This window comes from Somniosus microcephalus, chromosome 3 (genome assembly GCF_052327205.1).
Source record: "Somniosus microcephalus isolate GS21.2 chromosome 3, FLI_Smic_1.0, whole genome shotgun sequence".
NCBI lineage: Eukaryota > Metazoa > Chordata > Chondrichthyes > Squaliformes > Somniosidae > Somniosus > Somniosus microcephalus.
The window spans coordinates 23885669-23910627 of NC_140989.1; positions in this window are offsets into that span (position 1 = coordinate 23885669).

The following is a 24959-nucleotide window of genomic DNA, read 5'->3' on the forward strand; positions in this document are numbered from 1 at the left end:
AGCTGGACTGCCTCCTGTCGCTGGTCCCCCGCAGCTTATGGCTGTTGAGTGGGGACCCCTGTTCTTTGGCTTCTCCCTGGTTCGGGAGACCGCCTTACTCCACTGTAAAGTGGGTGCCCATCTTGTCTCGGGCTCGCGGGCCCGCTGAGACCTTCTGAGGGGCGTCTCTGTGGGGGAAACTTTGGCTGGCGGACCCTGAGTTTGGGTCACAGCCCTAGCTGGCTGGGAACCTTCTCCCACATGTCCAAAACCTGTCACCAGCTCCCCTGCAAGAGGAATTGCTATCCCTGCCCCCCCAGGGCCCCACATCATGGGGGGAACCATTCTAGAGGCTGGCTGGGAAGCTGGTCCCTTTAAGCAGGTGACTGCGCCTGCACGGACTTCCTCTTCGGAGTCCCGCGGCAGAGGCTGTGAAGCCTCTGTATTCAAGCAGGCGGCCGCGCCTGCGCAAACCTCCACTTTGTCCCACGGCAGAGACTGTGAAGCCTCTGGCTTCAAACAGGCGATCGCGCCTGCGCGGGAAAACAGAAGAGGGGCCGCTAGGGTTCCACAGGCAACCGCGCCTGCGTGAACAATTTCTTTAACGGGCTGGGGAACTGCTACACTAGCGCAGGCAACCGCGCCTGCGCGTTCGGTCTCTTTAAAAAAGGTTGGAAGAACCGCTGGGTCTTCCAAGCAGGCTTCTGCGCCTGCGCATTTAAACTGAGCAGCAGGGATCTTTAAATGGCCGACTGCGCTTGCGCGCTCGGCCCCGCAGAGGAAAGGAGTCGCTGGGTGTTCCGGGTTCGCGACTGCGCCTGCGCGAACCCGGTGTTGGCAAAACTCTCCCCTCAGGTGCTCGACTGCGGCTGTGCGGGAAAAGTTAAGAAAATCCGCTGGGGGTACGGGCTGTGGAACCGCGCTTGTGCGAACCTGATCCTGGCAAAACTCGCCCCTCAGGTGCACGACTGCGCCTGCGCGAACCTTCTGTTCAGAAGACTGGGGGATTCCCATCTCCAGACCAACGACTGCGCATGCGCGGGCAGTCTCCAAGCGATCTGTGAATGGATGGGCAGCAGCCTGCTGAGTTCTGATCCCAGGCTGCTGTTTCTCCATTTCTAAGCCACATAATCCTTTCCAAATTTAAACTTTGGTTTGAATTTACACTTTGGGCAAAACTAGGGTCCCACTGGGGTAGTGAAGTGTCCCAATTTGTGGGCTGGACAACTTTTCCCTTAGAATAAGCCACAGCACCTGTCTTTACAAGCTGTGAACTTGAACTTGACTTGTACAATTTTTCTGAATTTCTCTGTGCCCCATCCCTGCCTGTAATCACTGCCACTGGCCCGGACCCATATGGGTCCCAGAAAGTGCCTGCACGTGCACCCTCTTTGACCAGCATACCGGCCAGTCATTGTGGGGAGGCAGAGGTGGGCGAGGGGGTTGCAGCACCATTGATGGCTGCTACCTTTCCCTGGTTGGTCAGGAGAGACCGCATTACCTCCAGTAGCGACTCGACTGAGGCGGGGGAGATTCCTGTCTCTATCTTTTGGGCTGGGGCTGGGGGATTCTTTCCCTTGCTATCCTTCCAGGGATTCTTACAGTCTTTTCTCCAGTGACCGTCTTTCCCACACCCATAGCAATTTAACCTAGCCTGGGAGGGACTGTTCCCCTCCTGGTGCCACTCTTTCTTATACTGAGCCCTAGGTTTAACCTCGTGGACCTCCTCCTGCTCTCTCTTCACACTCTTCCTAACCCAGCCACCTATACCCCGATAGGTCAGCCTACACACTGCCGCTAAAATCTGCAGGGCTACCCACATACTGAAAACGAGAGAAACAAGAGCTGGTACTTTCTCCAGATCCAGACCACTTATTAAATCAAAAACTGCCTCCACTCCTGCCTGGCTCGCCATTGTAAGGGTTGGGGGCTTCTTTAAACTGGTTTAAAGTAATTTTCCTGGTCTTGCAGCCTTTGCCTGCACCAGACCAATTCCAATAAAACCAATTTTAAAACAGCGGTTTCGAATCGCTACCCCTCCTTCAGTTCTGAGTGGAGGAACTTATAATTAATGATATTAAAACGGAACACGTGGTTTGGATGAGAGAAAAATCAAGTTTTATTACCTAAATAAACTACAATCCAAAGGATAAACTATACCACACGAACACAGTAATTACATTAAAACTATATAACAGGGGGGTTGCAGACGGCGAAAACGAGGGATACAATGGCTACAATGTTATTTAAACAATCTTAGCAATTCCCTTAAATCACCACCCCAAACTCCTGCTAGGTTGCCTTGTTGAGGAGTCAGAACACTCTGCTCACCTGTGGCCCAGCGAAGTGAGAGAGAGAGATAGCTTCTCAGCAGCTATCTTTATACCTGGTGAGGCCCCTGCCATTCTGCCTTGCAAGGGCTGTGTGCAAAATTCCCCGCCCAAAGGGTCCACTACACAAGAGAAAGCTGTGATTGGCTAACTCAGAGTGGTTGGACTGGGTTAATGTGTCTTCCGGAGCTCCCTGGGCTGAAACAAAAGGGAAATACAACTGCTCTATTGTCCAGCATGCTAGGTGATTTAGACCCGTTCAATTCTTAAACGGATCCCATTCAAGATACAAAAGTCTCTTCTGCAGTTTAGATGTATCCACTCGATATACAAACAAATGCTAATAGCATTCGATTGCTTTGTAAACAAAGCATTGTCCTTTGCCTTCATTGAACCTTACTTCCAGACACAGAAAGCTGCATTCCAAGCCTATTTGTCTTTGGCCATGTGGTGCGACAGCCATTTTTTTCCCTGGAAATTTAAAAGCACAATGCCCAGGGATTCTTTAATCAAAAAAATGAATCTTCAGAACTGTAAATTATTGCGAATTCTTACACTAGGACATGAATGGATCTGGAAGATACAGCTAGATTGGCATTCCATACAGGCACTGACTGTGGCTGACAAAAAGGATGACGACGTCACACCTGGGCGACTGTCAAAGATCCTAACTGACGTGAAGGAAGTGTTCCAGCAAGGACTTGGAACACTAAAAGGCATGACAGCGATGATTAAAATTGAAGAAAACGCAAGCCCAAAATTTTTTAAGGCCAGATGCGATCCGCCCAGCCATCGAAGCAGAGCTGGAGAGTCTGGAACGTTCAGGTGTACTGTCCAAGCTAGACTGGAGTGAGTGGGCTACACCCATCGTCCCTGTGATGAAAATGTCGTTGAGCAGCACGCCTGGGGAACCAAGGAAGGTTCGCATCTGTGGGGACTTTAAGGTAACAGTGAACCTGGTCCTTCACACCGTACAATATCCACTTCCGCGGATTGAAGATATTTTTGCCTCGCTATCTGGAGGGAAACGCTTCACTAAGATTGATCTGGCCCAGGCGTATCTGCAAATGGAGGTAGAAGAAGCATCAAAAAAATACCTCACAATCAACACCCATAAAGGTCTCTACCAATACAACCGGCTGGTATTCGGGGTAGCATCAGCTCTGGCTATTTGGCAGAGGGCAATGGAACAAGTCCTGCAAGGGATCCCAGGGACCCAGTGTTATTTGGACGACACCCTGGTCACGGGCGAAAATGACAGTGAGCACCTTGCCAACCTGGAGCAGGTGCTCACTAGATTGCAGGAATATGGGCTCCGAGCTAACCGCCCCAAATGCGAGTTTTTTAGAAAACAGATCTTGTATTGTGGCCACGTTATCGATAAAGAGGGGTTACATAAGTCCCCAGAGAAGATTGAGGCAGTAGTCAAGGCTCCAGCACCGGAAAATGTATCACAACTGAAGTCATTCCTCGGGCTGGTAAACTACTACCATAAGTTCTTGCCAAATTTGTCTACAATACTACACCCACTGAACACCCTACTGCAAACTGGGGTGCCATGGAAGTGGAGTGACGAATGTAGACGAGCTTTCCAGAAGAGCAAAACACTAATCACATCGAAAGAGGTATTGGCCCATTACAACCTGGCATTACCAATTCGGTTGGCATGTGATGCGTCACCCTACGGCATTGGAGCGGTGCTGTCGCACAAATTCTCGGACGGCTCAGAGAGGCCAATAGCCTTTGCGTCACGATCACTAACCTCAGCCGAGCGTAACTACACCCAGATTGACAGGGAGGCCCTCAGCCTAGTGTGGGGAGTGAAAAAGTTCAATCACTATCTGCACGGGCAGAAGTTCACCTTGCTGACTGACCACCAACCACTTGTCTCCATCTTTAATCCAAAGAAGGGCGTTCCGGTGATGACTGCGCAACGGCTACAAAGATGGTCCCTTTTTCTAGGGGCGCACCAATATGAAATCGAGTATAAGGGCACGAAACAGCATGGAAACGCTGATGGGCTATCACGCCTGCCACTGCCTACTGCGGAGGAAGCACCAGCATTGGATCCTGTCGAAATATTTCATTCGACTATAATTGAATGCTTGCCAGTAACTAACGCTGGTATAGAGAAGGAGACCCGAAATGACCCGACACTGTCTCGGGTATATGATTTGACGGTGAAGGGATGGCCAGCACATGGCGACTCACTGTTGACAGCATTCTCATCCAGAAGAGAACAGCTGTCAGTATGCCAGGGGACCTTGATGTGTGGATCCCGAGTGGTAATTCCACCCAAGTTAAGGAGAGAGTGCTCAATGAGCTTCACGAAGGTCATCTGGGAGGGGTGAAAATGAAAAGCCTTGCTAGGGCTTATGTGTGGTGGCCGGGGATCGATCAGCAAATCGAGGACCTGACAAAGAGCTGCTCAGGATGCCAGAAGGTCCAAAATGCAGCACCACATGCCCCTCTACACCCATGGGAGTGGCCCTAATCTCCATGGCAACGGGTGCATATTGATTTTGCTGGTCCATTCATGGACTCAATGTTTTTAATAGCCGTAGATGCGCACTCGAAATGGCCTGAGGTGATCAAAATGTCCTCCACCACCACAGAGAAAACTATTGCAGTCCTACGGACCATTTTTGCCAGGAACGGCTTGCCAGAGCAGATTTGCTCTGATAACGGACCACAGTTTGTGTCCGAAGAGTTTCGAAGATTTATGAAAAGGAATGGGGTAAGGCATTACACATCCGCCCCGTATCATCCAGCCACAAATGGATTGGCTGAGAGGTTCGTACAAACCTTTAAAAAAGCAGTAAAAGCCATGTGCGATGACGACATTCCACTGCAGCATAAGGTGGACAATTTCCTATTAGCCTACAGAAATGCGACACATGCAGTCACCAACCAGGCCCCGGCCATGATGTTCTTTAACCGAAGGTTGAGATCTCGTCTGGATTTGCTCAGGCCAAATGTACGAAGAGATGTTGAGAGTAAGCAATTCCAGCACATCAATGAGAAGACGACAAGGAGCTTCAATGTAGGGCAACCAGTCTTGGCCCGCGACTACCGAACAGAGAAATGGCAACCAGGAACGATACGCACACGGCAGGGGCCACTAATGTACACAGTGGATGTTGGGGAGAACATTGTGAGACGCCATGCTGACCAGATCCTAGAGTCACAGGGACGAGCCAACCCCATGTCTCGGCCATACGTACCTGGTGAGGAACCCGACGTACAGGTCGCATCTACCTCAGAAATAGCATTGGAAGCTGATGAATCAACTGACGACAGGGTGCTAGAATCGCCTCCGCACCAAGAGCGAGACACTCGGGAAAGGCGTTATCCAGAAAGAATCAGGAAGCCTCCCCAGAGACTGAATATATGAATGGACTATTTACATATAACATTGTATATTAAAGATGTTAATTGTTAAATGAGTATTATGGTACTGTTAATCTAAAAGGGGAGGAATTGTAATGTATGTAATGTATATATACCTTAAGGGAGAGAACTACTTTTTACAGCTCCTGTATACTGTAGTACCGGCAGTGACCACACCTGTGTATAAACCCTGAGTAGTGATCTGTACAGTTAGTTCTAGAGTAACCCTCATTCAGTAAACACCTGTTGAATCGTTCCCTGCAGTTTGTTGTCTGATTATTGAAGGACACAACATTAAGATACATGGACATAACACCGGTAAATCGAAAGTTTCCTGCAATCGCTCAACCATTGGTGGCCGTGTCTTCAGCCGCCTGGGCCCTAAGCTCTGGAACTCCCTCCCTAAACCTCTCCGCCCCTACCTCTCTTTCCTCCTTTAAGATGCTCCTTAAAACCTACCTGATGTAATAAAACTCACTACGCACTTGGTTCGAGTATAAAGCAAGGCTTTAATCAACTTGTTTCAAAACATGGAAGTCTAGTTGGACTTCACTAGTTCCTGTCTTACAAAATGTCCCTGGGCAAGCTGGGTCCACGCCTGAGCATTTATACTCCTTGGACAGCGCCACCAGCTGGCCGTCCAGTGTTATTTCATGAGTAGTTTCTTCATGATGATGAGATTTATAACACTACTTCTTCGACCAAGCTTTTGGTCACCTGCCCTAATTTCTCCTTATGTGGATCGGTGTCAAATGTTTTTGTCTTATAAAATACTCCTGTGCAGTGCCTTGGGACGTTTTACTACGTCAAAGGCACTATATAAATACAAGTTGTTGTTGTTGTTGTTGGGTCTACCGGTTGGGTCAATACAGTAGGCAATTGTGCCCAACCCATTCTCGGGGAATTCCAATGCACAGGGGAAAAGTCTGATGTGCTGACTACAAAGTGGATGACCCTGAAGTGACCCTGTGGGATATGTACGCTTTAACTCTTTTGCCCGAAGGGCCTCTCTCTTCACCATTCATTCCAGCGTTGGCAGTAACTCGCTTTGTTCTAAATGGGTTAACGCTACCACGAACAAGGAATTTCAGTCCGACACATGAAGGTTTAATCCGAAACTGACGCGCCCTCGGGAGATGCCCGACCCTAACCGGGGAGATCCTCTCTCCCTCTTCCAGCACAGTTTAGTGCCGGGAATGATCAGGCAAAATCTATCAAACTGCACGAAACGGTGTCAACTGAAGCTTTGTAAAAGCCAGTCTGCAAAAAAAGGTTTATTTCTGGTCTAATCAATCAAGAGTCCTCAGACAAGTTGTTTCAGTTTCAGTTTCACACAGCATTCACTTTCCCGGAAAGGAGGGCTCTTGTTTTTTATGTTTCACTTGCTCTGGTGAACATGTTTTCCGAGAATTGCATCCCCACCCCCGCCTGCATTCAAAACAAGGACCTGACCTTTCTTGGCCTTCTTCTGTTCTTGTCACTTCATCCTGTCCAAGAGATTCAGGGGGGATGTGAGGAAAAATTTCTTTACGCAGCGAGTGGTGAGGAGCTGGAACTCGCTGCCGAGGGAAGTGGTGGAAGCGGAGACACTCGATGTTTTCAAGGGGAGACTGGATAGGCACTTGAGGGAAATAAACTTGCAGGGCTACGGGGATAGAGCGGGGGAATGGGACTGACTGGATTGCTCTACAGAGAGCCGGCATGAACTCTATTATGTCCGTGTATAATTGAGACACTGACAGCAGCAGTTGATTATAACAAGTCTTTACTGAATGGAGACAAACGGGAAACTGAAACTACGGAAGCCTGCTAGTGCCTTTTATACAGGGGTGGTCACTGCCGGTATTACAGTCTGAGACCAGTTATTCCCTTAAAGGTACATACACAACAATTCCTCCCCTTTTAGATAAACAGTACATAACATTCATTTAACAACTAAATAATAACTAATTACAACTACAATTACAGTTGCTAGATACATTGGTTGAGGTTAAGCAGTTATAAGTTCAGTCTTTGAGGAGGCTTCCTGATTCTGTCTGGATAACGCCTCTTTGGGGTATCAGGTCCTTCTGGTGAGGTTGAGTCGGGATCAATGTTGTTGTTTGGTTCATCTGCTTCCAATATCACCGATTCTGCGGTAGATGCAATTGGTATTTCGGTTTAATCGCCAGGTGTATCAGATCGTGGTGTGGAGTTGACGTTTTCCAGTGACTCTAGAATCTGGTCAGCATGGCGTCTTACAATACTCTCTCCAACGTCCACGGTATACATTAGAGGTCCTTGCCGTGTATAGATCGTTCCTGGCTGCCATTTCTCTGTGCGGTAGTCCCGGGCCAAAACTGGCTGGCCTATCTTAAAACTCCTGGTCGGCGTTTCATTCATATTCTGAAACTGCCTGTTCTCCACATCTCTTCGGACGTTTGGCTTAACCAAATCCAAGCGGCATCGTAGTCTTCGATTGAAGAACATCATGGCTGGAGTTTGGTTGGTAACCGCATGTGTCGCATTCCGGTAGGCAAACAAGAAGTTATCCACCTTGTGTTGTAGGGGTATATCTTCATTACACATTGCCTTCATAGCCTTCTTGAATGTTTGAACAAACCTCTCGGCCAATCCATTAGTGGCTGGATGATATGGGGCGGATGTGTAATGCTTAACACCATTGTTCCTTAAGAACCTCCGGAACTCTTCAGACACAAACTGTGGTCCATTGTCAGAGCAAATCTGTTCAGGCAGCCCATTTCTGGCAAATATGGTTCGTAAGACGGTGATAGTTTTTTCTGTGGTGGTTGAGGACATTTTTATTACCTCTGGCCACTTTGAATGTGCATCCACCGCAATTAAAAACATCGAGTCCATAAAGGGACCAGCAAAATCAATGTGCACCCTTTGCCATGGAGATGAGGGCCACTCCCATCGATGTAGAGGAGCTTGTGGTGGGGCGTTTTGGACCTTTTGGCATCCTGTACAGCTCTTGGTCATCTCTTCGATTTCTCTATCGATTCCCGGCCACCACACAAATGCTCTGGCTAAGTTCTTCATTTTTACCCCACCCAGATGACCCTCATGAAGCTCATTGAGCACTCTATCCGTCAATTTAGGTGGAATTACTACTCTGGATCCACACATCAAGGTCCCCCTGCACACTGACAGCTGTTCTCTTCTCGGCGAGAATGCTGGCAGCAGTGGTTCGCCATGTGCTGGCCATCCCTTCACCGTTAAATCATAGACCCAGGAGAGTGTCGGGTCATTTCGTGTTTCCTTTTCTATGTTTGCATTCGTCACAGGGAGACATTCGACTATAGTCGAGTGGAATAACTCCACTGGATCCACTGCCAGTTCTTCTTCCACCGTCGGTAACGGTAGGCGCGACAATCCATCAGCATTCCCATGCTGTTTAGCTCCCTTGTACTCAATGTCATAGTGGTGTGCCCCTAGGAAAAGGGACCACCTCTGCAGCCGTTGTGCCGTCTTTATCGGTACGCCCTTCTGAGAGTTGAAAATGGAGACGAGAGGTTGATGATCCGTTAGTAGAGTAAATTTCTGACCGTGCAGGTAGTGATTGAACTTCTTCACCCCCCACACCAGGCTGAGGGCCTCTCTGTCAATCTGAGCATAGTTACGCTCGGCTGAAGTTAACGAGCGTGACGCAAAAGCTATCGGCCTCTCTGAACCATCAAGGAATTTATGTGACAGTACCGCCCCAATGCCGTAGGGAGACGCATCACACGCCAGCCTTATCGGTAGTGATGGGTTGTAGTGAGCCAATACTTTTCTTGAAGTGATTTGGTCCTTACTCTCCTGAAAGGCCCGCTTACATTCATCGCTCCATTTCCATGCTACTCCCGTTCGTAGTAGGGCGTTCAGTGGATGCAGAATTGTGGACAAATTTGGCAAAAACTTATGGTAGTAATTCACCAATCCGAGGAATGACCTCAGTTGTGACACATTTTCAGGCGCCGGAGCCATAACTACCGCTTCAATTTTGTCAGGGGACTTATGCAACCCCTCTTCATCAATCACGTGGCCACAATACGATATCTGTTTCTTAAAAAACTCGCACTTGGGGCGATTTGCTCGCAGCCCATGTTCACGTAGTCTAGTGAGCACCTGCTCTAGGTTGGCAAGGTGTTCACTGTCATCTTCACCTGTCACTAGGATGTCGTCTAAGTAACACTGAGTCCCCGGAATCCCTTGCAGGACTTGTTCCATCGCTCTTTGTCAGATCGCCGGAGTTGATGCTACTCCGAATACCAGTCGATTGTACTGTTAAAGACCTTTGTGAGTGTTTATCGTGAGATACTTCCTAGAGGATTCTTCAACCTCCATCTGCAAATATGCTTGTGCTAGGTCAATTTTTGTAAAACGCTTCCCTCCAGATAGTGAGGCGAAGATATCTTCTATCCTTGGAAGAGGATATTGTACTGTGTGAAGGACTGGGTTCACCGTCACCTTGAAGTCCCCACAGATGCGAACCTTCCTTGGCTCCTCAGACTTATTGCTTAACGTTTTCTTCATGACAGGAACGATGGGTGTCGCCCACTCGCTCCAGTCTACCTTAGATAACACGCCTGCATTCTCCAGATTCTCCAGCTCTGCCTCGACGGCTGGGCGAATTGCATATGGTACCGGTCTTGCTTTGAAAAACTTGGGAATTGCATTCTCCTCTATTTTTATCGAGGCGGTTACGCCTTTAAGAGTGCCCAGTTCTTGTTGAAATACCTCTTTGGCGTCAGCTAAGATTGTTGACAATCGTCCAGGAGTGACGTCGTCATCCTTTTTACCCGCCACCGTCAGTGCCTGAATGGAGTGCCAGTCTAAACTTATCTTTCTGATCCATTCACGTCCCAATAACGGTGGTCCACCATCTTGCAGAATGTAGAGATACAATTTCCGTATTTTCTTGCCGTTGTATTCGACAGGCACCCCTATTTTTCCTCTGGGGTATACTTTTTGCCCCGTATACGTCCTCAAGACAATGGATGTCTCTCTCAAGGGTATGTGTGAGAATAGCCGCTCGTAGTCTCGTCGATTCATGACGGTTAGAGCTGATCCTGTATCCAATTCCATTTTGACTTGGGACCCTGCTATCGTGAGGGTGACCCAAATGGTTCGGTGATCCTCTTTTGCGATTATGTTGTGAAGTTTGAGACAGCTTAGTCTCTTGTTCCCGGATTCACTATTGCTCATCTGGTCTTCGGAACTACTGTCCGTCATCTTTTGTACTTTCCTGTACGGTTCCTTAGTAGCCTTTTTGTTGTCATTGGTCTTCTTCCCAGGCCTGCAAACTCGTGCAATGTGTCCCATCTTTCCGCATTGTCTGCATATTTTGTCCTTGGACCAGCAGTCCTTCTGGTCATGGTTAGTTCTGCCGCAGTGATAACATTTTGCAAATCCCCGTGTCATTTCATGGGTGCCGTATTCCTGTGGCTTTTGTTGTATTTCCGCAGCTCCCCAGGCTGCTGCTTCGTATGATACTGCCACGCTGAAAGCCTTATCTAGCGTCAGCTCTTTCTCTGAGAGTAACCTCTTCTGGGTTCCTTCACTCAGGAGTCCACAGACAAATTTGTCCCGTAGGGTATCTGCCAGTCCTGCTCTGAACTGGCAGTGCTTTGATAGCTTGCGTAGTTCCGTAAGATACTCAGCATTGCTCTCATCTTTATGCTGAGTTCTCCTGTGGAATTTAAATCTTTCTGCTATCAGCAGTGGTGCAGGGTTTAGGTGTTCCTGTAGGATAGCAACAATTTCGTTAAAACTCTTCGCCTTCGGTTTGGCTGGAGCAATCAGGTCCCGCAATAGGCCGTACATTCTTGCGCCCATTAAGTTTAGCAGTGCCGATGCCTTTTTCTCATCGGCTATTTCGTTTGCCTCGCAATATACCTCGACTCTTTCCACATACGTGGTCCAGTCCTCTATTGCATTATCAAAGGCAGTGATACAGCCAGTCTTCGGCATCTTGGAAATCTAAAATGGCACCTCCCGCGCTTTGCCTCCTTCCCCGATTTAACAAAATGGCGCCTCCCGCACTTTGCCTTCTTCCCCGCTGGATTAAGATGGCGCCTCCCACGTTTTGCCTTCTTCCCCACTGTTGCTAGCGCTGCTTTCCGCGGTTTCCGTTGCAAACTGCAGCTCCTCGCGGCTTTCTGCACATTTAATATATATTTTTTTGTTATTTTATTATTTTCCCGTCGTGGAACAACCCTGTGGGACTCTTGCCTCCCTCTTCTCGGGTCTGTACGCTGCCCGGCTTCGTAGCTCCGGCCGCGCCCTGTGTGCTCCACCCTCTCTCTCTCTCCTCTTCCCGACAATGCTGCTCGGCCCCGTTGCAAGCCACCCGCTCGAGTTCTAGACCGCCACAGCCCAGGAAGGATCAGTGTACTACCTGCCACCAGCCCGATTAGCTGAAGCACCGTCGACAGGAACCAAGCCCCGCTCTCGACAGCCTCTCCTGCAATCTTCAACTCCGCTGACTCAGGGGCGGATGCCCACGGTCGACGCCCATTTCTACTGCTTCTTTCTTCCTTCTGGCCTCGACCTCTGCTCACTTCACTTCAGGAATGGATCCCATGAGGTGGTGCAGACTGTAGGTAAGTTCGTATCTGCTCGTCGCCAATATTATGTCCGTGTATAATTGAGACACGGACAGCAGGAGTTGATTATAACAAGTCTTTACTGAATGGAGACAATCGGGAAACTGAAACTACAGAAGGCTGTTAGTGCCTTTTATACAGGGGTGGTCACTGCCGGTACTGCAGTCTGAGACCAGTTATTCCATTAAAGGTACACACACAACAGACTCGATGGGCCGAATGGCCTCCTTCTGTGTTGTTATGACACTATGGGGGTAAAATTCAGTATCGTCCCGTTTGGGGCGCCATTATCGGCCGTGCGCAAAGTTTAGCGCCTGGCGCTAATTATCGCCTCCGACGGCAACTTGGCTTTTATCGCCCCTGGAGGTGATTGGAGCGCTAAATTCAGGCGCTTCACACCTGTCTTAAGGCGCAAAGGCCGAGGAGTGAGGCTCTACCTCAGAGCGCTGGCGAAGCAAGGAAGGACAAATCAAAATAAATCTGCAAAGTGCTGCTCAGTACTTAAAACTCCTTCACACAGCGTTGAATCTCTCCAGAAGTCTCTCTCTCTCAGAATGCGTGGTGCAAAAATGTCACCGACAAAAAAAGACAGGAAGCGGTCGCCTTTAAATAGCGCTCCCCCAGTCCCATTACTGACAGCATAACGCTCCCCTCAACCTGTCGTTGCTAGCGGCAGGTGGTAAGGCAGGGGGCGCCACTCAATATCCGGTCCGGGGCGCTAATGGGGCGTTGCGCACTCGACTGACGTCACGATCTGCCGGCGCAGGAGATAGCACCATTCACAACCACCAGACGTCCCAAAGCACTTCACAGCCAATGAAGTACTTTTTTTTTGAAGGGTAGTCACTGACGTAATGTAATGTAGGAAACACGACAGCCAATTTGCCCACAAATAATCTGTTTTTTTAGTGATGTTGATTGAGGGATAAATATTGACTGGGACACTAGGGATAACTCCCCTGCTCTTCTTCGAAATAGTGCCGTGGGATCTTTTACGTCCACCTGAGAGAGCAGACAGGGCCTCGGTTTAATGTCTCATCTGAAAGATGGCACCTCCGACAGTGCAGCGCTCCCTCAGCACTGCACTGGGAGTGTCAGCTTAGATTGTTGTGCTCAAGTCTCATGGAGTGGGACTTGAACCCACAACCTTCCGACTCAGAGGCAAGAGTGCTACCCACTGAGCCACAGCTGAGGAGGGTGGGGAAGGAGGAGGAGAGGATTGCCGGGGGGGGGGGAGGAGGGAGGGGAGGGCTTAGTCATGACGCTCCATCCACCTTGCTGTTGGGGCAGGTTTGAGGGACCAGCTGGTCTTTGCTGGCTCACGGTAGGCTGTCCTTGCACAGTCAACAGAAACCCCAAGGTAAACCAGTCAGATTAATTGAGCTTGGTAACCAGGAAGACCTGCTCCAAAGTAAACAGGTTATACCAGTCGGCGGTCTTTAGCGAGTTTATTTTCGGGGCTGGCACTGGTTGCGCCAGGACTCGGTCACCCCGGCAGCCCCCTGAACCCATTATAAAAGCAGCTGAAGACAAGCTCGTAACTACCGAGGAACTTCAATAACCCAGAGGTGAAGAGGACAGAATGACAATAACCCAATGGGCAGGGTGAAAGCACAAGAGATTTCTAGATGTAATCAGACTGTTTCTTAACACACAGTGATAGGGCAGGCAAAACATTTGTTTTTGCATTAAGGCACCCTGCAGCATTGATCAGTAATCTCAAAGTGTGTGAACACATGCGTTTTACTGATCATTGCCATGGAGGGAGTGCAGCGAAGATTCACCAGACTGATACCTGGGATGGCAGGAATGACGTATGAGGAGAGATTGGGTCGATTAGGCTTATACTCGCTGGAGTTTAGAAGAATGAGAGGGGATCTCATCGAAACTTATAAAATTCTAACAGGACTGGACAGACTAGATGCAGGAAGGATGTTCCCGATGGCGGGGGAGTCCAGAACCAAGGTCACAGTCTAAAGATAAGTGGTGAGCCATTTAGGACAGAGATGAGGAGGAATTTCTTCACCCAGAGAGTGGTGAACCTGTGGAATTCTCTAACATAGAAGGCAGTGGAGGCCAATTCATTAAATATATTCAACAAGGAGTTAGATATATTTCTTAATGCTAAAGGGATCAAGGGATATGGGGAGAAGGCAGGGACAGGGTACTGAGTTTGGATGATCAGCCATGATCTCATTGAATGGCAGAGCACGCTCGAGGGGCCGAATGGCCTACTCCTGCTCCTATCTTCTATGTTTCTATTGCACGGTGAGATTTGATGCTGCATTAAAGGCTAAGGCTAAAATAACAATGAAAGTGCAGGACTTTAGTCGACTTTACTTTGGAACAGTGAGAAGGGATCTCTTCTTCTTCTTCTTAGGCAGTCCCTTGGAACTGAGGATGCCTTGCTTCCACATTAAAAATGGGTTCTCAGGTGACTGATGAGTCCAATGCGGGACCTACAGTCTCTGTCACAAATGGGGCAGACGGTGGTTGAAGGGGTGGGTGGGTTGATGTGCGCTCCTTGCGCTGCCTGCGCTTGGCTTCCGCTTGCTCCCGGCGAAGAGACTCGAGTTGTTCGGCACAGGGATCTAAGGCAGGATTCAGCGGGAAACAGAGCTCCTAAAAAATTAACGATCATTTTGGGAAATGGAAGTGTTTAAATATAGAGAGATAGTGACCAAGGAGGCCAAAGAAGGTTCACCAGACTGATTCCTGGGATGGCAGGACTGTCGTTTGAGAAGAGATTGGGTCGACTAGGCCTGTATTCACTAGAGTTTAGAAGAATGAGAGGGGGCCTCATTGAAACGTGTAAAATTCTGACAGGGCTAGACAGGCTGGATGCAGGGAGGATGTTTCCCCTGGCTGGGGGTCTAGAACGAGGGGTCACAGTCTCAGGATACGGGGTAGGACATTTAGGACTGAGATGAGGAGAAATGTCTTCACTCAGAGGGTGGTGAACCTGTGGAATTCTCTACCACAGAAGGCTGTGGAGGCCAAGTCACTGAATATATTCAAGAAGGAGATAGATAGATTTCTAGACACAAAAGGCTAAATGGCAGAGCAGGCTCGAGGGGCCGAATGGCCTACTCCTGCTCCTATCTTCTATGTTTCTATGTTTCTATCAAGGGGTATGGGGAGAGAGCAGGAATATGGTATTGAGCTAGAGGATCAGCCATGATCATATTGAATGGCAGAGCAGGCTTGAAGGGCCGAATGGCCGACTCCTGCTCCTATTTTTCTATGTTTCTATGTAAAACTGAACAGAACTTAGGTAGCAGTGGGGGAATTAAAAAACAGAGTGTGTCAGGAAGGGACAGAAGGTATGGAGTAAAAGGTAAAGTAGTAAAAGGGGAAAAAGCAGGAACTAAGTGTCACAAAACATATTTGAAAGTTCTTTATCTGAATGCACGTAGCATTCGTAACAAAATGGACGACTTAACGGCACAAATAACTACATATGGGTATGATCTTGTGGCCATTACAGAAACATGGCTGCAGGGTGACCATGACTGGGAATTAAATATACCAGGTTTTTTAAAAATCAGGAAGGACAGGCAGGAAGGGAGGTGGGGTGGCTATGTTAATAAAGGAAGGAATCACTGTAATACAGAGAAATGATATTGGGTCAAAGGATCAGGATAGTGAAATAGTTTAGGTGGAGATACGGAATAATAAGGGGAAAAAAACACTAGTGGGCGTAGTCTATAGGCCTCCGAACAGTTGCAACTCTGTTGGACGGAGTATTAATCAGGAAATAGTTGAGGCTTGTAATAAGGGAACAGCTATAATTATGGGGGATTTTAACTATCATATTAACTGGACAAATCAAATTAGGCAGGGCAGCCTTGAGGATGAGTTCATTGAGTGTATTAGGGATGGGTTTCTTGAGCAGTATGTAACTGAACCGACCAGGGGGCAAGCAACCTTAGATTTGGTCCTGTGTAATGAGACAGGATTAATTTAAAATGTCCTAGTAAAGGATCCCCTTGGAATGAGTGACCATAACATGGTTGAATTCCATATTCAATTAGAGGGTGAGAAGGTTGGATCTCAAACAAGCATGCTGAGCTTGAATAAAGGAGACTATGAAGGTATGAGAGTGGAATTGATTAGAGTGGACTGGGAAAATAGATCAAAGGGTAAGACGGTACATGATCAGTGGTGTATATTTAAGGAGTTATTTTACAACTTCCAAAAAATATATATTCCACTGAGGAAAAAAGGGTGTAAAAGAAAAGATAGCCATCCGTGGCTAAGTAAAGTAATTAAGTTAAGTATCCGACTAAAAACAAGGGCATATAAGGTAGCCAAATCTAGTGGGAGGATAGAAGATTGGGAAGTCTTTAAAAGACAGCAAAAAATAACTAAAAGATTGATTAAAAAAAGGGAAGATAGATTATGAAAGTAAATTAGCAAAAAATATAAAAACAGATAGCAAAAGTTTCTATAGTTATATAAAAAGAAAAAGGGTGGCTAAAGTAAATGTTGGTCCCTTAGAGGATGAGACCGGGAAATTAATGGTGGGAAACATGGAGATGGCAAAAACACTGAACAATTATTTTGTATCAGTCTTTACGGTAGAGGACACTAAGAATATCCCAACACTGGACAAACAGGGGGCTCTGGGGGGGAGGAGCTAAATACAATTAAAATCACTAAGGAAGTGGTACTTGGTAAAATAATGGGACTCAAGGCGGATAAATCCCCTGGACCTGATGGCTTACATCCTAGGTTCTTGAGGGAAGTGGCGGTAGGGTTTGTGGATGCATTGGTAAGAATTTTCCAAAACTCCCTGGACTCAGCAAAGGTCCCGGCAGATTGGAAAACTGCTAATGTAACACCCTTATTTAAAAAGGGTAGTAGGCAGAAGGCTGGAAACTATAGACCTGTTAGGCTAACATCTGTGGTTGGTAAAATTTTAGAGTCCATTATTAAGGAGACAGTAACGGGACATTTGGATAAACATAATTTAATAGGACAAAGTCAGCATGGTTTTATGAAGGGGAAGTCATGTTTGACAAATTTGCTTGAGTTCTTTGAGGAAGTAACATACAGGGTGGATAAAGGGGAACCAGTGGACGTAGTGTATTTAGACTTCCAAAAGGCATTTGACAAGGTGCCACACAAAAGATTATTGCTCAAGATAAAAAATCATGGGATTGGGGGTAATATTCTGGCATGGGAGGAGGACTGGCTATCTAACAGAAAGCAGAGAGTTGGGATAAATGGTTCGTTCTCAGACTGGCAATCAGTAACTAGTGGTGTTTCGCAGGGGTCAGTGCTGGGTTCCCAACTCTTTACAATCTATACTAATGATTTGGAGGAGGGGACCGAGTGTAACATATCAAAGTTTGCAGATGATACAAAGATGGGAAGGAAAGTAGTGAGTGAGGAGGACATAAAAAACCTGCAAAGGGACATAGACAGGCTAAGTAAGTGGGCAGAGATCTGGCAGATGGAATACAATACTGGAAAGTATGAGGTTATGCACTTTGGCAGGAAAAATCATAGAGCAAGTTATTATCTTAATGGCAAGAAACTGGAAAGTACTGTAGTACAAAGTGATCTGGGGGTCCTGGTGCACGAAACTCAAAAAGTTAGTATGCAGGTGCAGCAAGTGATCAAGAAGGCCAATGGAATGTTGGCTTTTATTGCTAGGGGGATAGAATATAAAAACAGGGAGGTATTGTTGCAGTTGTACAAGGTATTGGTGAGACCGCACCTGTAATACTGCATACAGTTTTGGTGTCCATACTTAAAAAAAGACATACTTGCTCTCGAGTCAGTACAAGGAAGGTTCACTCGGTTAATCCTGGGGATGAGGGGGTGGACATATGAGGAGAGGTTGAGTAGATTGGGACTCTACTCATTGGAGTTCAGAAGAATGAGAGGCGATCTTATTGAAACATATAAGATTGTGAAGGGGCTTGATTGGGTGGATGTGGTGAGCATGTTCCCGATGATGGGTGAAACTAGAACTAGGGAGCTGCTCTTTCAAAACTGAGATGAGGAGAAACTTCTTCACTCAGAGGGTAGTAGGTCTGTGGAATTTTCTGGCCCAGAAAGCTGTGGAGGCTACATCATTAAATAAATTTAAAACAGAAATAGACAGTTTCTTAGAAGTAAAGGGAATTAGGGGTTACGGGGAGCGGGCAGGAAATTGGACATGAGTCTATGTTCGGAACGGTCATGGCCCTGTGGGTAACGAAGCAGGCCCAGGGGCCGTGTAGCCTGGTTCTGCTCCTACTTCTTGTGTTCTAATTATGTGTTAGATTTCAGGAGATGGTTCTATTCCTGTTCATAAGAACATAAGAACATAAGAAGTAGGAGCAGGAGTAGGCCATACGGCCCCTCGGGCCTCCTCCGCCATTCAATAGGATCATGGCTGATCTGAATCTAGACTCACGTCCACTTCCCTGCCCTCTCCCCGTAACCCCTAATTCCCTTATCTGCTAGGAAACTGTCTATCGCCATTTTAAATTTATTTAATGTTGCAGCTTCCACAGCTCTCTGGGGTAACAAATTCCATAGATTTACTACCATCTGAGTGAAGAAGTTTCTCCTCATCTCAGTTTTGAAAGGGCAGCCCCTTATTCTTAGATTATGCCCCCTAGTTCTAGTCTCACCCATCAGTGGAAACATCCTCACCGCATCCACCCGATCAAGCCCCCTCACAATCTTATATGTTTCGATAAGATCGCCTCTCATTCTTCTGAACTCCAATGAGTAGAGTCCCAACCTACTCAACCTTTCCTCATACGTCAACCCCCTCATCTCCGGAATCAACTGAGTGAACCTTCTCTGAACCGCCTCGAGAGCAAGTATATCTTTTCTTAAATATGGAAACCAAAACTGCACGCAGTATTCCAGGTGTGGCCTCACCAATACCCTGTATAACTGCAGCAAGACTTCCCTGTTTTTATACTCCATCCCCCTTGCAATAAAAGCCAAGATTCCATTGGCCTTCCTGATCACCTGCTGCACCTGCATACTAACTTTTTGTGTTTCATGCACCAGGACCCCCAGATCCCTTTGTACTGTAGCACTTTGCAGTTTCTCTCCATTTAGATAATAACTTGCTCTTTGATTTTTTCTGCCAAAGTGCATAACCTCACACTTTCCAACATTATATTGCATCTGCCAAATCTCTGCCCACTCACTTAGCCTGTCTATGTCCTTTTGCAGGTTTTTTATGTCCTCCTCACTCACTGCTTTCCCTCCCATCTTTGTATCGTCGGCAAACTTGGATATGTTGCACTCGGTCCCTTCCTCCAAATCATTAAAAGTGGAGATCACCTTTTACAGAAGGTAAGTACTGTACAAAATATAGGGACAGTGATCTCCTGGACGAGTTTCGATCGCCTAGATGGGTCGGAGAGGAATTTCACAGATTTTTTTTCTCCCAAATTGGCCATTGGGTTTTTTAGCTGGTTTTTCACCTCTCCCAGGAGATCACATGGGTTCGGGAGGGATGTAGAGTGATAGTAGATTTGAGGTTAGGATCAGATAAGCCATGATCTTATTGAATGGCGGAGCAGGCTCGAGGGGCCGATTGGCCTACTCCTGCTACTATTTCTTATGTTCTTATGTTCTTAACCATTTTAAAAGATTCAAGGAAGCAAATATTGTGGAACATAGGAACTGGAGGAGGCCATTCACTCCCTTCAGCCTGTCTCACCATTCAATAAGATCATGGCTGATCTGTACCTCAATCCAATTTACCCGCCTTTGATCCACGTCCCTTGATATTCTGATCTAACAAAAATCTCAGTCTTGGAAGTTTCAATTGTCCCAGCATCCACAGTATTTTGGTCAGGCGAGGGTTCCCGATTTCTACTACCCTTTGTGTGGAAAAGGGCTTCCTGAATAACTCCAGAATGGGCTGACTCTAATTTTAAGGTTATGCCCCCTTGTTCTGGAATTTCCCCACCAGAGGAAATAGTTTCTCCGTATCTACCCTTTGAATCCTTTTAACATTTCAAACACCTCGATCAGGTCGCCCCCTCTGCGTTTTGAACTCCAGGGAGTGTCCTCCCAGTGAAGACTGGGAGCTCTATAAACATCAATTGAGTGGCTGTTCCAATTAACAAAAAAACCTTGTTCCTTGTGACGTAAGAAAACTACTAGGCACTTGGTCTAAGCGTTAAACAAAGCTTTAATCAACGGTTTTACAACATGGAGGTCTAGTTGTGTCCTTCACTAGTTCCTGTTAAGAATGTCCTGCACAAGCTGGGCCTGTGCCCGAGTATTTATACTCTCCCTGGACAGCGCCACCAGCAGGCCGCTCAGTATTATTTCATAAGTCTTTCTTTCATGAATGACTGATTCATGTCACCTTGTTTCTGAGATGTGGGGCAATCGTTGAGGGGGACAAATTGCAGCAGTATCAATCAATATATGGTAACTTCAATTAGACATTAGGGAATGAGAGCGTCTCCAGATGTCTCAGCCGGTAAAATCCACCACTTAGAAAGAAAGAAAGACTTGCATTTATATGGAGCCTTTCACCACCTCGGGACGTCCCACAGTTCTTTACAGCCAATGAAGCACTTTTTGAAGTGTGGTCACTGTTGTAATGTAGGAAACACAGCAGCCAATTTGCGCACAGCAAGCTCCCACAAACAGCAATGTGATAATGACCAGATAACTTGGTGATGTCTATTGAGGGATAAATATTGGCCAGGACACTGGGGAGAACTCCCCTGCTCTTCTTTGAAATAATGCCTGGGGATCTTTTACGTCCATGTTGAAGGGATAATTACTAGTCCTAACCCCTTTAGGGCTACCCTGGATCAGGCATATTTCTCAGACGTTCACTTTCAACTAAAGTTTGAGGTAGCTGAATCCTAAAGATGCTTAATTGAGTCAAAGGTCTGGACTATCTCTTCCTAAAGGAAAGGAACAACCTGAAAATGTTACCGTCCTCCAGATAGCACTTTGAATAAGTTTAGCTAGACTGTAACGTTCCAGATATTATGAGGGTCCGGAAAACTCCCCCAGAATTCTGCAACTCCTCACCAAAGAGTGTACAGAGATTGAGTTCGCGAGTTTTTGATACAGAAGCTTTATGTGAGACAATTCTAAAAATATATAGATTTATTAAAGAACCGACATGTAATTTACAGTTGGTGAGTCAATCGCAACATTAACCATTCCAAAAAGAGAAAGATTACAATCTTATTATCAGAGAACCTTACTTTCAAATCTTAACTTTGCTACAATTTTACCGTTCTTAGTGTTCTACAGGATATCCACCAAATTCAAATATCTTTGATCCCCGAGGTATAAAGAGTTGGAGACTTACAGAGCTGCCTCTGAAGCCGAGAATCACTTTGTCCGATTAAAGCGAGTCTACTATCCCATTTGAGAGTTCAATATTTATACCCTTTTCCAGTGGTATTTCCTTTAAAGATTTCTGCTGATGTAAGCTAATTATCTCGTCATTTTTCTGATGACCCCTGCAATTCGTAGTCACCTCAGCTGGCAGCATTACAGAATTATGTCTCCTCTCTAGGTGTTCTAAGTTTACCTTAATAAACGGTGTGACGGTAGGTGTGTTTTACTTGATGTCATCTTTACGAGGGCAGATGTTCCTTACTTTATGTGCTTCTTTACGAAGTGTAAATTAGAACACCTTATCCATGGTGAACCATTGTTTCGTTCCGTAAAGTTCAGCCTGTCGGAGCCCTTAACCTTCTGTTTCAATAAGGTTATTTATTCAGGGTCAACAACTACCTTATCTCAATAGCCAGAATGCTTTCACGGCTATTTCATCGTTAGGTTTCTGGATTTCCACCCGTTTCTCATGTTTTAATAAAGCCAGAATTCTTTCATAAGATCGTGTATTTTTCTGAATATGTTATATGGCTTATTCCTTCACAACCTGAGAGGGCAAACGGGGCCTCGGTTTAACGTCTCATCTGAAAGGCGGCATCTCCGACAGTGCAGCGCTCCCTCAGCACTGCACTAGGAGTGTCAGCCTAGAACCCACAACCTTCTGATTCAGAGGTGAGAGTGCTACCCACTGAGCCACAGCTGACAAGATATGGGCCAAACACGTGCTCAAGGCATAACCGCCTGTTCTGATGAAGAGTCCCAGAGGAACATTAACCCACCATTCCTTTTCAGATGCTAATGGGCCTGTCATACATTCCCAGCCTATCTGTTTTACTTTAAGCTTCCGCCACTCCCTCCTGATCTCCACAACTACAAATATGCCAGGAAAAATGTAATGTCACTGGGGTTCGAGAGTGGATAAAGGTCCTCTGCTTGTTTCACGCTGCTGTTTCTTATCTGATTAACTTTCAGAACCTAAAACTGTTCAAAATCTAACTTGAGCAGGTGCAGGTTGGGGCCGACCCTTTAAGAAATGTCTACGTAAGAGGCTGTCAGAAGATAGGAACTTGAACAGCAGCATTCCTCCCTGAAGAATTCCACTCATTCAGCTTTCTCTCGCAATTTTACTTTCAATAAAACCTAACAAACTAAACTTGCTGTCAATAGTGTGCAATTTAATCATCTCAGATACAATAGATCTTGACTTTGTGCGAGAGTGTAAAACAGGTGAGAGCGAGTCGGCAGCTCGTTTTGCATCTTTGACTTCGATGGAAATAAAAATGGGGATGTCAAACGGGCTGTCGATTCGCTATCGCACGTTTTACACAAAGAACTTAAGAAATAGGAGCAGGAGTAGATCATTTGGCCCCTCGAGCCTGCTCTGCCATTCAATAAGATCATGGCTGATCTTCTACCTCATCTCCACTTTCCTGCACTATCCCCATATCCCTTGATTCCATTAATATCCAAAAATCTATCAATCTCTGTCATGAATATACTCAACGACTGAGTCTCCACAGCCCTCTGGGGTAGAGAATTCCAAAGATTCACCACCCTCTGAGTGAAGAAATTTCTCCTCATCTCAGTCCTAAATGGCCGACCCCATATTCTGAGACTGTGACCCCTGATTCTAGACTCCCCAGCCAGGGGAAACATCCTCCCTGCATCTACCCTGTCAAGTCCTGTAAGAATTTTGTATGTTTCAATGAGATCACCTCTCATTCTTCTAAATTCTAAGGAACATAGGCCTAGTCTACTCAATCTCTCCTCATAGGACAATCCCCCTCCATCCCAGGAACCAGTCTAGTGAACCTTCGTTGCACTCCCTCCTTAGGTAAGGAGACCAAAACTGTACACAATACTCCAGGTGTGGCCTCACCAGGGCCCTGTATAATTGCAGTAAGACGTCTTTACTCTTATACTCAAATCCGCTTGTAATAAAGGCTACAACAACAACTTTCATTTATACAGCGCCTTTAACCTCATAAAATGTCCCAAGGTGCTTCTCGGGAGCGTAATCCGACAGAATTTGACACCGAGCCACATGAGGAGATTTAGGGCTGCTGACCAAAAGCTTGTCAGGGGCAGGTTTTAAGGAAGGTCTTAAAGGAGGAGAGGTAGAGAGGCGGAGAGGATTAGGGAGGGAATTCCAGAGCTTAGGGCCGAGGCAGCTGAAGGCACGGCCACCAATGGTGGAGCGATGAAAATTGGGGATGCGCAAGAGGCCAGATTTGGAGGAGCGCAGAGATCCCGCAGGGTGGTAGGGCTGGAGGAGGATACAGAAATAGGGAGGGACGAAGCCATGGAGGGATTTAAACACAAGAATGAGAATTTTAAAATCAAGGCATTGCCGGAAGATGCTAGTAATGCACAATGGAGCCATCAGAGTTTTCTGATTTCATTTTAAATATCCAGCATCGGTATGTTCAACACCGCCTTCAGTGTGCCAGTGCAGCCTTCGGTCACCTGAGGAGGAGAGTGTTTGAAGACCAGGACCTCAAACCCGGCACTAAGCTCATGGTCTACAGGGCAGCAGTGATACCCGCCCTGCTGTATGCCTCAGAGACATGGACCATGTACAGCAGGCACCTCAAAGCACTGGAGAGGTACCACCAACGCTGCCTCCGCAAGATCCTGCAAATCCATTGGCAGGATATGCGCACCAACGTCAGTGTTCTCGCTCAGGCCAACATCCCCAGCATCGAAGCTTTGACCACGCTCGATCAGCTCCGATGGACAGGTCACATTGTCCGCATGCCCGATACGAGACTCCCAAAACAAGCGCTCTACTCGGAGCTCTGGCACGGCAAGAGAGCCCCAGGTTGGCAGAGGAAACGCTTCAAGGCCACCCTCAAAGCCTCCTTGAAAAAGTGTAACATCCCCACCGACACCTGGGAATCCCTGGCCCAAGACCGCACAAAGTGGAGGAGAAGCATCCGGGAAGGCACCGAACACCTTGAGTCTCTTCGCCGGGAGCAAGAGGAAGCCAAGCGCAGGCAGCGCAAGGAGCGCACGTCAACCCAAGCACCCCACCCACCCACCCCTTCAACCACCATCTGCCCCACCTGTGACAGAGACTGTAGGTCCCGCATTGGACTCATCAGTCACCTGAGAACTCATCTTTAATGTGGAAGCAAGTCATCCTTGGTTCCGAGGGACTGCCTAAGAAGAAGAAGCAGTTTTAGTTTTTAATTAAGTCAGGATATCATTCAAAGGTCTCTATAGAGTTGAACTATATAGCCATAATAGTCATATAGCACTTTTCATGGCCTCAGGATGTTCCCAAGTGATTTACAGCCAATTAAGTATTTTTTTGAAGTGTAGTCACTGC